The sequence below is a fragment of the Pseudorca crassidens genome, chromosome 3, assembly GCF_039906515.1.
Source record: "Pseudorca crassidens isolate mPseCra1 chromosome 3, mPseCra1.hap1, whole genome shotgun sequence".
In the NCBI taxonomy this organism is placed as follows: Eukaryota; Metazoa; Chordata; class Mammalia; order Artiodactyla; family Delphinidae; genus Pseudorca; species Pseudorca crassidens.
In genome coordinates, this window is record NC_090298.1 from 122,315,296 (window position 1) to 122,328,220 (window position 12,925).

Sequence of the window (12,925 nt, forward strand, 5' to 3'; positions counted from 1 at the left end):
TAAGTTTACCAAGTCTTTTCCCTTCCCACCTATTTTTCTAGGGCAAGAAGGTGTGAGCAGTAAGGAACTGGAGGGCTGGAACTGTTGGAGGGGAAAGAGGCAACCATGAAGAGCCCCAGAGCAAAAGAAGAGTGAGTTTAGGGACAAATAACAAACTTAAGGCAACTTAACTTTGCCTTGAGTTAGTTATTACTTTTCTCAAAGGACTATCTGATTGATGAGATCAGGCAGAAATGTGAATGTCATCAGTCAATGACGTACAGGAGGATTGGGGGTGCTTTGGGAGATACAACCACCGGTAGTGAAGAATGCAAGATTAGGCAAAGAGATAATCTAACCCAAAATATGGTTCCAACTGAGTCTCAGCCAACCCTATAGGAGCAGAAGCTCTGGTTCTGGGTGAGTCCCACTGAGGCGAGGGGCTAGGGGAGGCAATTCCCTTGCAGTGCAGGACAATTCCCAGTGAGGAGCAGGGCTTTCGGTTGGGGGTTGGAGGAAGCATAGGTCCTGAAGAGGGGATCCGGGTAGAGTACCACATCCATTATCATTCCTATCCACATACAGATGAATAAACTGAACCTTGCAGAGGTTAACTCATCCACAGGGAGTAGAATCCAGTCTCCCCAAATTTTTCTCTGCAGAGGTGTAAACTAATAGACACAAAGTCACTGGAAGAAAACTGGAATGATTTGAAGGCAGAACACAAAAGAGCGTCTAAAGGCATTCATAATTCTGAAGAAAGAATAAGCCAATCAAAAGAGGTATTGGTGACTCATGAAAGCATGAGAAAATAAAATTCGAGGTAAACATAAATATTAGAGAAAGTACCCCTAGAAATAGACGATTCATGCAAGGACTTTGAATAATTCTTTCCTCTTTGGAAAAAAATATTCTTTTCCTAGAATGGTCACATCAAGATTAACTTAAGCCGTCAAGCAACGGCCTTTGTTTGCTCGCCAAGAAGGCTGATCTTACCAGTAAGAGCATATCTAATTAATGTGGTAGTGATGTCTCAGAATAAAGCGGCTCCTGACTTTGCTTTTAGCTCCCCAAAAGCTTAAATGACTATTGAAGATGATATTATGCAGTGGTTGTATGTACTTGGTTACCCCAAGCCTACCCCTAAAATACGGATGCTGTCTTAGTTAGAGATGAGATAAAAGAGATGATGAGCATGCAAGTCAAAGGGTTAATTCCAGGGATGTAACACATTTACCAATGTCGCATGTACCTAACATTATTCTTACTTGTGACCAGGCATTAGACTTGCTTTTCTTTCTTTTTTTTTTTTTTTACTATAGTTGTTACCATTGTCATTACCTATGATGACTTGGAGGCTAGGCCGGGCTGTTTTTTCTGCATGAAGCAACATTCCAGTGAGGCTCTCAGTGTCTCTCTGGGACAACCGATTAAACAACAGTTTAAGGATGGGGAGATCATTCTGAGTCCTCCTGAGATGCTAATTAGTCCATCAACATCTGCTTCCCTAACCTCAGAGCTGAAATAAAGAGGGAGCTTAAATGGCCATTTCTCTGGGCACAAACCTTAGAAGATTGACTCATCTACCATGACGTACGATACCAACCAGCCAAAAGATGCCCCATGACCTGGGAATGAATGAGGAACATCACAACTTACAATTAAACAACGATGGGGCTCCAGAAGGAAGGGTCAATCCAGACCTCCCCTCTGGCACTACTGGGACTAGATGGAACCCGTGGTTATATTGCTAAGGGAAAAGGCAATTAAACAAGAAAGAACTGGTCATGCTAGTTCCTGGGACAAGCATTTCTAGGACGCAGGAGGCTTATGTAAGGTGAATAAATAATTCTTCCTAGGTCTATTCACTACCCAGCCTTTCTGCTAGTATTTATTAAGCATCTTCTATGCAGCTGGCACAGAACGTGTTAGAACATAAAGAAAAGTAAGAGACAGTTCCCCCTTCGAAGGGTAGGCTGGGAATTGTTGGTCGTTTACTCTGCATTCATCCTGCCCTCTGTCTTCAGGATAGAACCCTGTTTTTCTTCAGGTGTTCACTCGACCCCTAGCTTCAGTGGTGGGCCTTACGGGCCTAGGAAATATCTTCATTACCACTGATTGGCCGTAGAATGGGCATCTGACCCAGTCTGGACCTGTGAGACATAAAGAGAGGTTTACTGGGGCCACAGCCTTGGTTTGATGCCATCCCTGTGATGACAGGAAACAACAGATAGGAAATTCTAGGCTTTTTCTTCTTTTTTTTTTTTTTTTTTTTTTGCCACACCGCACAGCTTGTGGGATCTTAGTTCCCTGACCAGAGATTGAACCCATGCCCCCTGCAATGGAAGCGTGGAGTCCTAACCACTGGACTGCCAGGGAATTCCCAGTCTTTTTTTTTTTTTAATCTCGGCCTTAAAGTGAACACTATGGACCCCCTCACCAATTACCCCCAATTACACCACACTATTTTCATTGCCCCATACATGGGCTAACAAATCCACTTTGTAGTCCAAGCCAGTCTGAGCTGGCTTCTCTTACTTGCAACCTAGAGAATCCTAATTGGTAAAAAGCTGACAGTCCAAATTTAGCTCCCTTGGAGCGGTATTTTCTAAAAGCAAGCCATAGGATAAAGTACTTTGCTGGAACTCAATTGCATATTTCTCAAAGATGGGACTGGGTCTTATGTTTCTTTGTATCTCTGGCACCCTGCAAACACTAAGTGCTGAATCTTTCATGCAATTCAGATAAGGTGATGTATAAATAAGTTCTCTGATAGAGGAAATTGCTATTCAAATAAAATAATAAAGGAACTAAAGCACGAATACAAGCTTTTTGTAATAATAGGTAACATTTCTTGGGCACTTAATATGAGTCAGGCACTGTTCTTTGTGTAATTGCTTTGAGTAATTTGCATGTGTTAACTTATTTCATCCTCACCACAATAGCCAGGAACTGTTATATCCACAGTTTACAGACAAAGAAGGTGAGGCCCAACACACCTACTCAGATACTTACAAGAAAGTTTGCTTAAGATGAAAATTCTCAGTAGTTAACTAATGACTAATAAAAAGAAAACCTTAAAGTCTCCATACTTCAACCAATAGGACTTACCTAAGCCAGTTCATAACAGGATTGTGTTTCATCTTCTTGACAGGATGAGAGTTTGAAAAATATAGATTTGCTTAATTTTTTACATCACTTTAATATGTTACGTTGATTTATAGATTCTTGGAAACCCTTTTTTTTCATTTTGCTGCAGTCTAAAAGTTATTGTAGAAGCATTTGATAATCCATGCTATTACTGCAATCTGTTAGCTGTACTGTCTTACTAAAATGCAACTTCTTGGACTTCCCTGGTGGCGCAGTGGTTAAGAATCCGCCTGCCAATGCAGGGGACACGGGTTCGATCCCTGGTCCAGGAAGATCGCACGTGCTGCAGAGCAACTAAGCCTGTGTGCCACAACTACTGAGCCCGCACGCCGAGAACCCATGCTCCGCAACAAGAGAAGCCACTGTGATGAGAAGCCCGCGCACTGCAACGAAGAGTAACCCCTGCTTGCCACAACTGGAGAAAGCCCTTGCACAGCAACGAAGACCCAACGCAGCCATAAATAAATAAATAAATAAAATTTAAAAAAAAATGCATCTCCTTGTTAATCTAGACATACCAGGCCATGTATCTTTGAGCCAAAATCCCCAAAATTCTGTTCCATGTCTTTATCTTAAAATCTGTAAGTATCCAATGGGTAGTGTTTGCTGTTATTTCTTTCAATAAATATTTTTTGGGGAGCCATCACATACAGGCAGTTTTCCAGACACTGAGGAAACATCAATAAACAAAACAGATATACAGTTGACCCTTGAACAACACAGGCTTGAATTGCATGGGTCCACTTATAGGTGGATTTTTTCCAATAAATTAGTATCTATATTTTCATTTTACAGATCTTTAAATTAGCTAAATATGGGGGAAAGTTTGTGTTCTATTAGAGATCACAGTATGAGGAATCAAAAAAGTTAGGGCTTGAGTTCTGAGTGGTGAAAAATAAAAGATAAAGCATTCCCGTGAACAACTCATGTGAAGGGAAGAAACTGAATCGGAGGTTGAAAATGGGGAAGACGTGTTTTGAGGTTACTTCAGGTAGGAGGTGATGTTGACTGGACTATGGTGATGGTATGGAATGTGGAAAAGAATGGAGAGATTCAAAATATATTTTAGAGATAGAAAATGATAGGAAATAATTTTTCTCTGCTAAGACCCCTTGCTTTCTCATTTTGACTTTATGTTTAACAGCCCAGGGGCAGCATTAAAAAATTAATGAACTGAGAGTTAGAAGACCCCAAATCCGAGGTTGTCAGTTAAGTAGGATGTGACTTTGGACAAGTCCTTTGCCTTTTCAGACCTTCACTTCTCATCTCTATAAAACAAGGGGGGAGTCAGGTTATCTCTACTTTTTCCTTTAAGCACTGTCATTCTATGGAGGCTGAACAGAAGAAACTACCATATCAAAATATTTGAATGGGATAAGTGTCCCCGACTCAATAAAGGAAATAAAGAATGAAAACTCAGAAGATTTTGCCATAGTATAGTCGCTTTGTGAATAGTGCAGGTAAAATAACACCCAGTGGCATAAGAAGGGCTGGAACCTTTTGATTATGATTTCATAATGATAGTTTATTTAACGCAAGTATCTGAAAAATGACCCAGATGGCATATGTGCTACATTGTCAATATGACTCACTCTGATTTGGACTCAGACAGACTCTTCTACATTAAATATGTTCCTCCAAATGTAACAAATAAATTGAGATGCAGGGAAGGTACCCAAGAAATATTGGACAAGGTGAACTTCACAGGCACTTTATCGTAACACTGTTCACTATAGCAGCATTTCCCAAAAGTTGTACTTAGATGCTTTAACTCGATACATGGACAAACATGTATTTTTAGTAGTTATTTCCCCTGACTTTGTGTTTTATTTACAGAAATATTCATTAGCTTAATGTTCCCTGACCCCTCTCTGCTCCCTTACTCATTCCTGCCTGATTGGTGAGTTTGGAGAAAAAACTAAGTATGGTAGCTCAGTCTTTCTCTCCTTACTGTTTGAATCTGTCTCCTTCAGAGAGGACAACTTCTGTGCTGTCCTTGGCTATGAGGAAAATGGGGCCACACTGCAGGTCAAGCCTGTCGGTGGATGTGTCTGTCCAAGCCTGGGGTCCACTCTAAGGGAGCCCGTAATCATCCAGCTCCTAAGCCACACCCCCAGTGCAGCCTTTATTAGTAATGAACCTCATATTTTGAGCTCTTTTCTCCTGACTTTTGTCTACCTTTCAGGTGGTGTTAAACTTGAGTGAGAAAGATGACATTTATTGAGTCGCCTCAAATTCCAACACTCACATCCATCTTAATAGATACTGGAAAAAATATATGGCCCATTAATGAAACCTTATATTTCCACAGATATTATTGCCTAATATGAATATCATTCTTTTAAGGGGGTCACTTTAATGTTGATTAAACAAAAATATTAAGAAAACAATAATATAAATGATACAAAATTATAAACTTAGCAAATTTGTAGAAAAAAATTTAGGAATTATGTGACTGACAGAAGTTTGGGACTTATTGTACCGAAGAGCAGAATGTGATATAAAGCATGTCTTGGTCCCATTCAGGAGCTTCATCAGACCAAAAAGACTGTCAATTCAGGAGAAAGGCTTGTACTTGATGAAACCTTCTATAATACAAGAAAAGTATGGAATAGCAATACCGTAAGTTAAATTGGAAATACCAGTGTGAAATAATAACCTTAATAAGTATGTTTTCAGCTCTCAGTGACCCAGTAGCAACAGGAATGCATTCTTGCTCCCCACACATTTCCATGTGCATCCCCAGAGCCCAGCTCCTGGTCTTTAGAATTATTTCCTATTAAAAGAAAACAGAATCCTTTGGAAGGTAGCTAATTTCATGATTTATGATGGAAAAAAAAAATTTCAGAACATCGCTCCAACATCCTATTGTTGCCAAAAAAGCAAGAGAGTTTTCAAGAATATTAGGGGCAGTGTATAAAGGATAAAGGAGTCAACATAAAGGGCCCCCCAGTGACCATACGGTGACAGTTTTTTAAATAAAATTACTATTATACAAATAGAGCAGATATAACACACACACAAGTCAAATGTTTGCCCAGGTCAAAAAATAGAACTTTGCCACCTATTCCATAAGCTCCTACCATGAGCCTCATTCTGATCACACCCCCTTCTCCTTCCTCATATCCTCACTTTTATAATAATAACTTTCTTGTTTCTTGTTTTTTTGATTTTATCACCCAAATGTGCATCCTTAAACACTATAGTTTACTCTTGCCCATTTAAAAGAAGATGCATCTCTTAGGACGAAGTTACAATTTGAGCATCAAAAGCACCATCACCATCATCATCACCACCACCATCACCATCATAATCATCATCATGGTTTACAGGACAAGATGAGTTTTGTGAAAGACCATGAATTCAAAATGACTCAAAATAGAAAAGTTATTATGAAGTTTGCCCGAAAGATTACTGTAATAGAATGTAGTGACTATAATAGATCATGTTTATTTTTTATTGATTTTAATAATTAAGAGGGTTTGATATTTCTTCTATGAATCTTGTATGTTTATAGAGCACAGTCATATGTCTACTTTATCTGTTAAGAAGAAACACTGGACAGTGTAAGTCAAATAGTCCCAGAAAATGTATATGCCAAGAACAAGAAGGACTATTCAGTTTGGGTGGGCACCCACAATAGCCAACCAGAAAGGGGGTTCCACAGTGTTTGCCAGATGACCTACAGAGGAACATTAACTACACAGACTTAATCTCTCAACCCCTAGGAGATTAAATCTCAATGCTAATAAGGGAGATGTAACTTTTTAATGCTAAGAGACAAAAATCAATATTTGAATACGACAAGATAATAGGTTATATATAACAATGGCCAAGTGATTTTTTTTTAATCAGAGATAAATACTAGGTTGCAAAATTAAAACCCTAGGCATAAGATAAGGCCTGAAATAGCCGCACTGGAATTAACAGGTGTAATTTAACTATAGAAAATTATAGTTAATTTTTATAGTTAAGCTTTCATAGAAAAGCTTAATATAGAAAGGTAGTTTGGGTTAGAATCACCTCGAGAGAAAAAAACAAGTATAATCAAGAATTAGTCAGTCAATAAACCAAAGTTCTGCAATCTAGACAATTCTGATAAGGTAATCTTTTCTTCAGGATCTGCTAAGAATTTTATGACCCAAGGAAAGGAATAAAATTAATAATGCTGAAACTCTGAGGGTATCTAAAAACACATATAGAAAAACAAGAAGAGAAATAAGAAAGACATTAAACCTATGATATTGATGTTTTAGAGGAAATTTAAGTGAAACTATAACAATAAGTTCTGTAGCCTTTGTTTTATATGTTTGTGAATTATGGTTTCGAAGTGTTTAAAAGGATCAGCTGTTCTAAATATATAATTACAGTTAGTTTAAACTGTTTAAAATGATATGCTTAATAAATCTGTAATCAATATTTAAAGGCCCCGAGAAAAAATTCATTTTCAGTCTGGGGTGTTAGATTCATGAGCTTAATAAATTGAACATTAAACAAAGAACAAATGATTCTGTGTATTCCTTTCCATGGGAGAACCTTTTGGATTTAAATGATCTGTCGAAAACAAAACAAAACAAAAGAAATGATCTGTCAATAAAGACCTAGAGAGAAGGTGGTCTTACATTGTGTTAATTATCTATCCCTATGTAACTAATGGTCCCCAAACTTACTGGCTTAAAACAACATTTATTATCTCGAAGTTCAGCATCCCACAGGCCAGAGATCTGGGCAGGGCTTAACTGGGTGGCTGTGGCCCCAGGTCCCTCACAAGGCTGAAATTAAGAGGTCAACTCTGGTTGAGTCTCAAGCTCACCTAGGGAAGGGGCCTCTTCCAAGCTCACACATGTGGTTGTCAGCAGGATTTAGTTCCTAGCGGTTGCTGGACTGAGGACCTCCATTCCTCCTTGGCTGTTGGCCAGGAGCCACCCTCTGTTCGCGGCCATGTGACCTCTCTATAACGCAGCTCACAGCATGGTAGCTGGCTTCATCAGGTGAGAAAGCAAGAAAAGCCAGAGAAAGAGTCATAGTCTTTTATAATCTATTCTCAGAGATGGCATCCCATCATTTTTGCCATAGCCTACTGTTTGAAGCAAATCACTCAGTCCAGTTCACACTCAAGGGGATGGTTGCACAGGATGATTGCCAGAAGGTGGGGATCATTGGGAGCCATTTTAGAAGCTGTCTACATGTGAAATTTCCCAAGGCACTGGCCCATACGGCAATACACTGAGGGCCATGTGTGTGCAACCAAATGTCATGTCTCTGCAAACACCAAATCACCAATCATTTACTGAGCACCTTCTATGCACCAGGCTTTGTAGGAGATGCTGGGGATACAGTGATAGATGAGGCACACTTCCTGCCCTTAAGGAGCTCACAGCTCAATGAAAGAGACCCACAATTCAAGGAGAGTTAGCCACTCTCTCTTCTCTTCCTCTCCTATGGCAAACATAATTTTATTTTGCAAATATTTATTCAAATCTCTGGTTCCCTGTGAGACTATAATGTCCCAGAGAGAAGCTACTATGTCTGTTTCATCTTCTGGCTCCTCGTGTCTTGCACATGACCTGACTCATAGGAGGCCTTCAACAGCATAACACTTTGAACCTAAAAAGCAGCCGTGGTCAATAATCTACTAGCCATTGACACCTAAATGTGAATTAACGGCCTCAGTCTTCTGAGAATTAATCATTAATAGGGAAAGAAGGACTTGGGAGCTGGACAAAAGTGATGCTAAGGGAAATGTACAAAGAGGAATCTCGTCATGTTAAAGGAGATATAGGTTGACTCTAATTTTGTCAAGGCCTGATTTAACTTCCCCCTCCTACTTCCTTCCCCCACTCTCCCACCCCCAAGCAATGAGGAAGTTCTACTGTATTATGGTTGCAAGTCTTCTCTTCTCTGGGCTGTACACGTTCTTTAACACAGGCAGTAATTATATGCCACAATCTGACACTGACATAACTCCATTTCTCTCTCACATAATTGCAGGAATGCAAACTCTCTATAATTACTGTGGTTAATTAGAAAATGAGGAGACGCAACTAATGAGGACAGGTGATAAAAACAACTGTGAACATTTCTTTCAAATTTACCTTTAGCATAAAATTCACTCAGCTTAAGCTCTAGTGAACCACGGAAGTTTTTTATAAATGTCACTGGCACAGGTCTAAATGAATATTTTACCACAGCGATTCGTGTTTTCAGAAGACTTAGAATAAGAACAACATCTTCTCTATAAATGTAAGCTTAATTCATGTCTTTGGAAAGGTAAATTATGTGGATTTCAAAAATATTTTAAATATGCAACATTCTCTTCAAGAAGAATCTTATCTGGAAAAAAAAAAAAGGAAGCCAAAGTAAAAACAGAAAAATCGTAGAGTTATTCTAGGGGCAAAGGTTTCAGGAGTATGGACTCTTGCCCTCCTCACCCCACAGAATCCCCTGGACAGGAAGGGAAGGGAAGATAAGTCATTTCAAACCACAAGCGTCTTCCAAGAAGGGTTGGGTGTGTGAAAGAAAACCCCTGGACCTGCAGATCTTGGCCTGTGGAGAAGCAGATAGGCGTTGAGGCTAAGCCGTGTTTGGGAACAGGGGCCATGAAGATGAGTCACTCTACCCAACAGATTAATAAAATCAGAGGGTGAACTAGAAAAGAAAGGAAGGACCAGCAGGATGGTGGCAAGCGGCCAGCACAGTCAGCAAAGGTAGTCTTGCTGAGTTAGGTTGCCTCATTACAATCATATAAGGTCAGCCCCCGTTTTCATACAGCTTGTTCCTTTCACAAAGGCATAGTGAGGCAAGACGTTTGTGAGGGCCACAGCAAGGGCCTGCAGGTGTATAGTCTGGGTGAACGTGGCACCCAATGGAAAGGAATATCCTGTGTGGGACTGAAATCGAGCAGGACCCTGTGGGGCTCCTGGGCATGGAAGCCTTTCCGTGTCCCCCATTTCTTGTTTGTAAGGAATAGTTTCCAGCCTCCATGACCTTCCCTGAGATCCAAAGGGCAGATTCCAACAGTTGGTAATCAGGGAAGGGAGGGGATGCAGAGACACGGGCGGAGCCACCAAGAAACAATAGTGCAGCCTTGGAACAGGATCCTGGTTCCACCTCAAGGGATACACGACATAACAATATCTTTAAGCTCTTCTGCAGATCTAAAACCTCCACCAACTGGAAGATGTCCCAGAGAGAAGGTCACAGTTTGATAACCTCGAGAAACTCATCAGGACTACCTGAGGCCACATTAAAGGAACCAGAGAAGTTCATCAGGAGGCAGGATTAAAGGAGTGCAGGCCCTGCACACACTCTGATCCCTATCAGCAACTCCGCCCTTGAAGCTTTGCTATAAAACTCCTTACCAGGGACTTCCCTGGTGGCCCAGTGGTTAAGAATCCACCTGCCAATGCAGGGTACATAGGTTCGAGCCCTGGTCCGGGAATATCCCACACACCGCGGAGCAATGAAGCCCGTGCGCCGCAACTACTGAGCCTGCGAGCCACAACTACTGAGCCCACGTGCCTAGAGCCTGTGCTTCGCAACAAGAGAAGCCACCGCAATGAGAAGCCCGCGCACCGCAATGAAGAGTGGCCCCTGCTCACCGCAACTAGAGAAAGCCTATGCACAGCAACGAAGACCCAACGCAGCCAACAATAAATAAATAAATACAAATTTATATTAAAAAACTCCTTACCAAATCTCCCCAGGTTGGGACACAGAGTTTTGAGAGGCACAAACCCACTGTGGCCCCCTTTGCCTAGCAAAGCAGTAAAGCTGCTCTTTTCTACGTCACCCAGAACTCTTGTTTCGAAGAGCTCATTCGGCACTGGTGCAGAGAGGCTGAGTTTTTGGCATCAGGACTAAGAGGTGATCCCTAAACTGAATTAATTCAATTGTTAAGACGATTCAAGGTGTTAGTAAATGTGGAGTGCTAAGAACAGTGCCTTGTGATGAATTGGGAGATTGGGATTGACATATGTACACTAATATGTATGAAATGGATAACTAATAAGAACCTGCTGTATAAAAAAATAAATAAAATTCAAAAAAAAGTATTATTATAATAATGAAAATTAAAATTTAAAAGAAAAATAAAAGAACAGTGTCTTGCACACACTACAGCTGATATGTACTTCTTAAAATAAACAAGTAAATTAACTCTGCAATACAGCTGACCTGGGCCAGCACACGAACCAAAAGTCACTGGAGGAAGTAGCAGAGGAGGTAACTGCATCCTCCCCGAGCTGTAAGGCCAGATTCACTCATTATGCTGACCAGAGGCCCAAGATTATAATCTCATTAATGCGAAATACTAAGTGTATTTTCATCTTTGAATCCCCTACTTATTAATTCTTTATTAAATAGAAGCATGATTTAAAAGAGTACACATAACAAACAAAAGAAGAGTACACACAAAAGTCTATGAAACCAAACAGAAAAAAATAGCTACTAAGACTATACAAATACACTGTGATATTATATTATATATAATGTCTTTTATGTATAATATTTTTTAAATCTCAAAATAAGAAAGAGATTAATGCTTAGACTTTAGCTTCCTGGAATCTGATCTTGCTGGAATATAAATGAATGGATAGATAGTGTGCCTTCTGAAAACATGTATTCATTGAAAATTATTTGAGTTTTCAAAGGATATAGCATTATTTTTATTTTGACCACAGCATCACTGTGATACTTTCTAACCCTCTTATTTGTCTCTAGCTCTGAAGGAATTCTCATCGTCTTAGGCGTCCTGGTTGGCTAACCTTGCCCTAAACCTATCCCTGACACTGCCCAACCCACTGGTAATGCTTGTAGTACACAAATCAGAAAGCGGATTTTTGTGCAAACTTATCTCCACTAGTAAGCAAAGAACTCAGGAAAGTTCTGTATACAGTTAAGTAGGTCACAAGCAATATTTCTGCATACAAAGGACAGTAAGTAGACCCTATATCTCTACCTTCAAAATATATCCACAATCTGACCATCTTTACCCCTTCTGCTGGAGCCGCCCTGGCCTAGGCCACCATTAGCCATCACCAGGCTTACTGCAGTGGTCTCCTAACTGGCCTCCCACTTTCACTTTTGCCCCGTAGCATCTTCCCTCAACACAGCAGCCAGAGTAGCTTGTTAAAACGTAAAGTAGATGGTGACCCTCTGCTGCTCCAAACATTTGTATCAGTCGGCATCCAATCAGGAAACCAGAAACCACTCTAGATATCTCAGAGAGAGAGGCTACGGATTATAAGGAATTGATGACAAAGAGGAGTAACTGCAGGAAGCCACTGCCACCCTCAGGCTGGAGGAACAGAGGGAATATGGTGTGACATGGAACCTGCAGTCAGAGCCACTGAAGGGACCATGGCTGGAAGGAGCTGCCTGAGCCAGAGTCCCCAGCTGCCGTTGGTTTTAGGGCAGCTGCCACGTGGGAAAGGCCGCCAGGACCCTCAGCTGGAAAAACAAGAAAGGCTCTTCCTTCCTCCCTTCTTCCAGTCCTGCCAGCACCTCCCAGGGCAGAACCTAAGAGGACGCCAGCGGGAAAGGGACTCTGGGAAGTGTAGTTTGCAGGTCCCCTGCCCCAGCAGTAAGAGGAGGGAGCTGAAGGAGAGGGTGGGGTTTCAGAAAACAGCTCCCATCCAGAGCAGCACCTCTATCACGGTAACACCCAAGTTCTCACGACGGTTTCACAAGAAGGCACCGCCTGGTCCCGACACACGCACATGCCTTCTTTTCTGACCTTCTCTTGTCATCTTGCTCACTGTGCTCCAGCCACGCTGGCTTCGTTGCTCTTCAAACA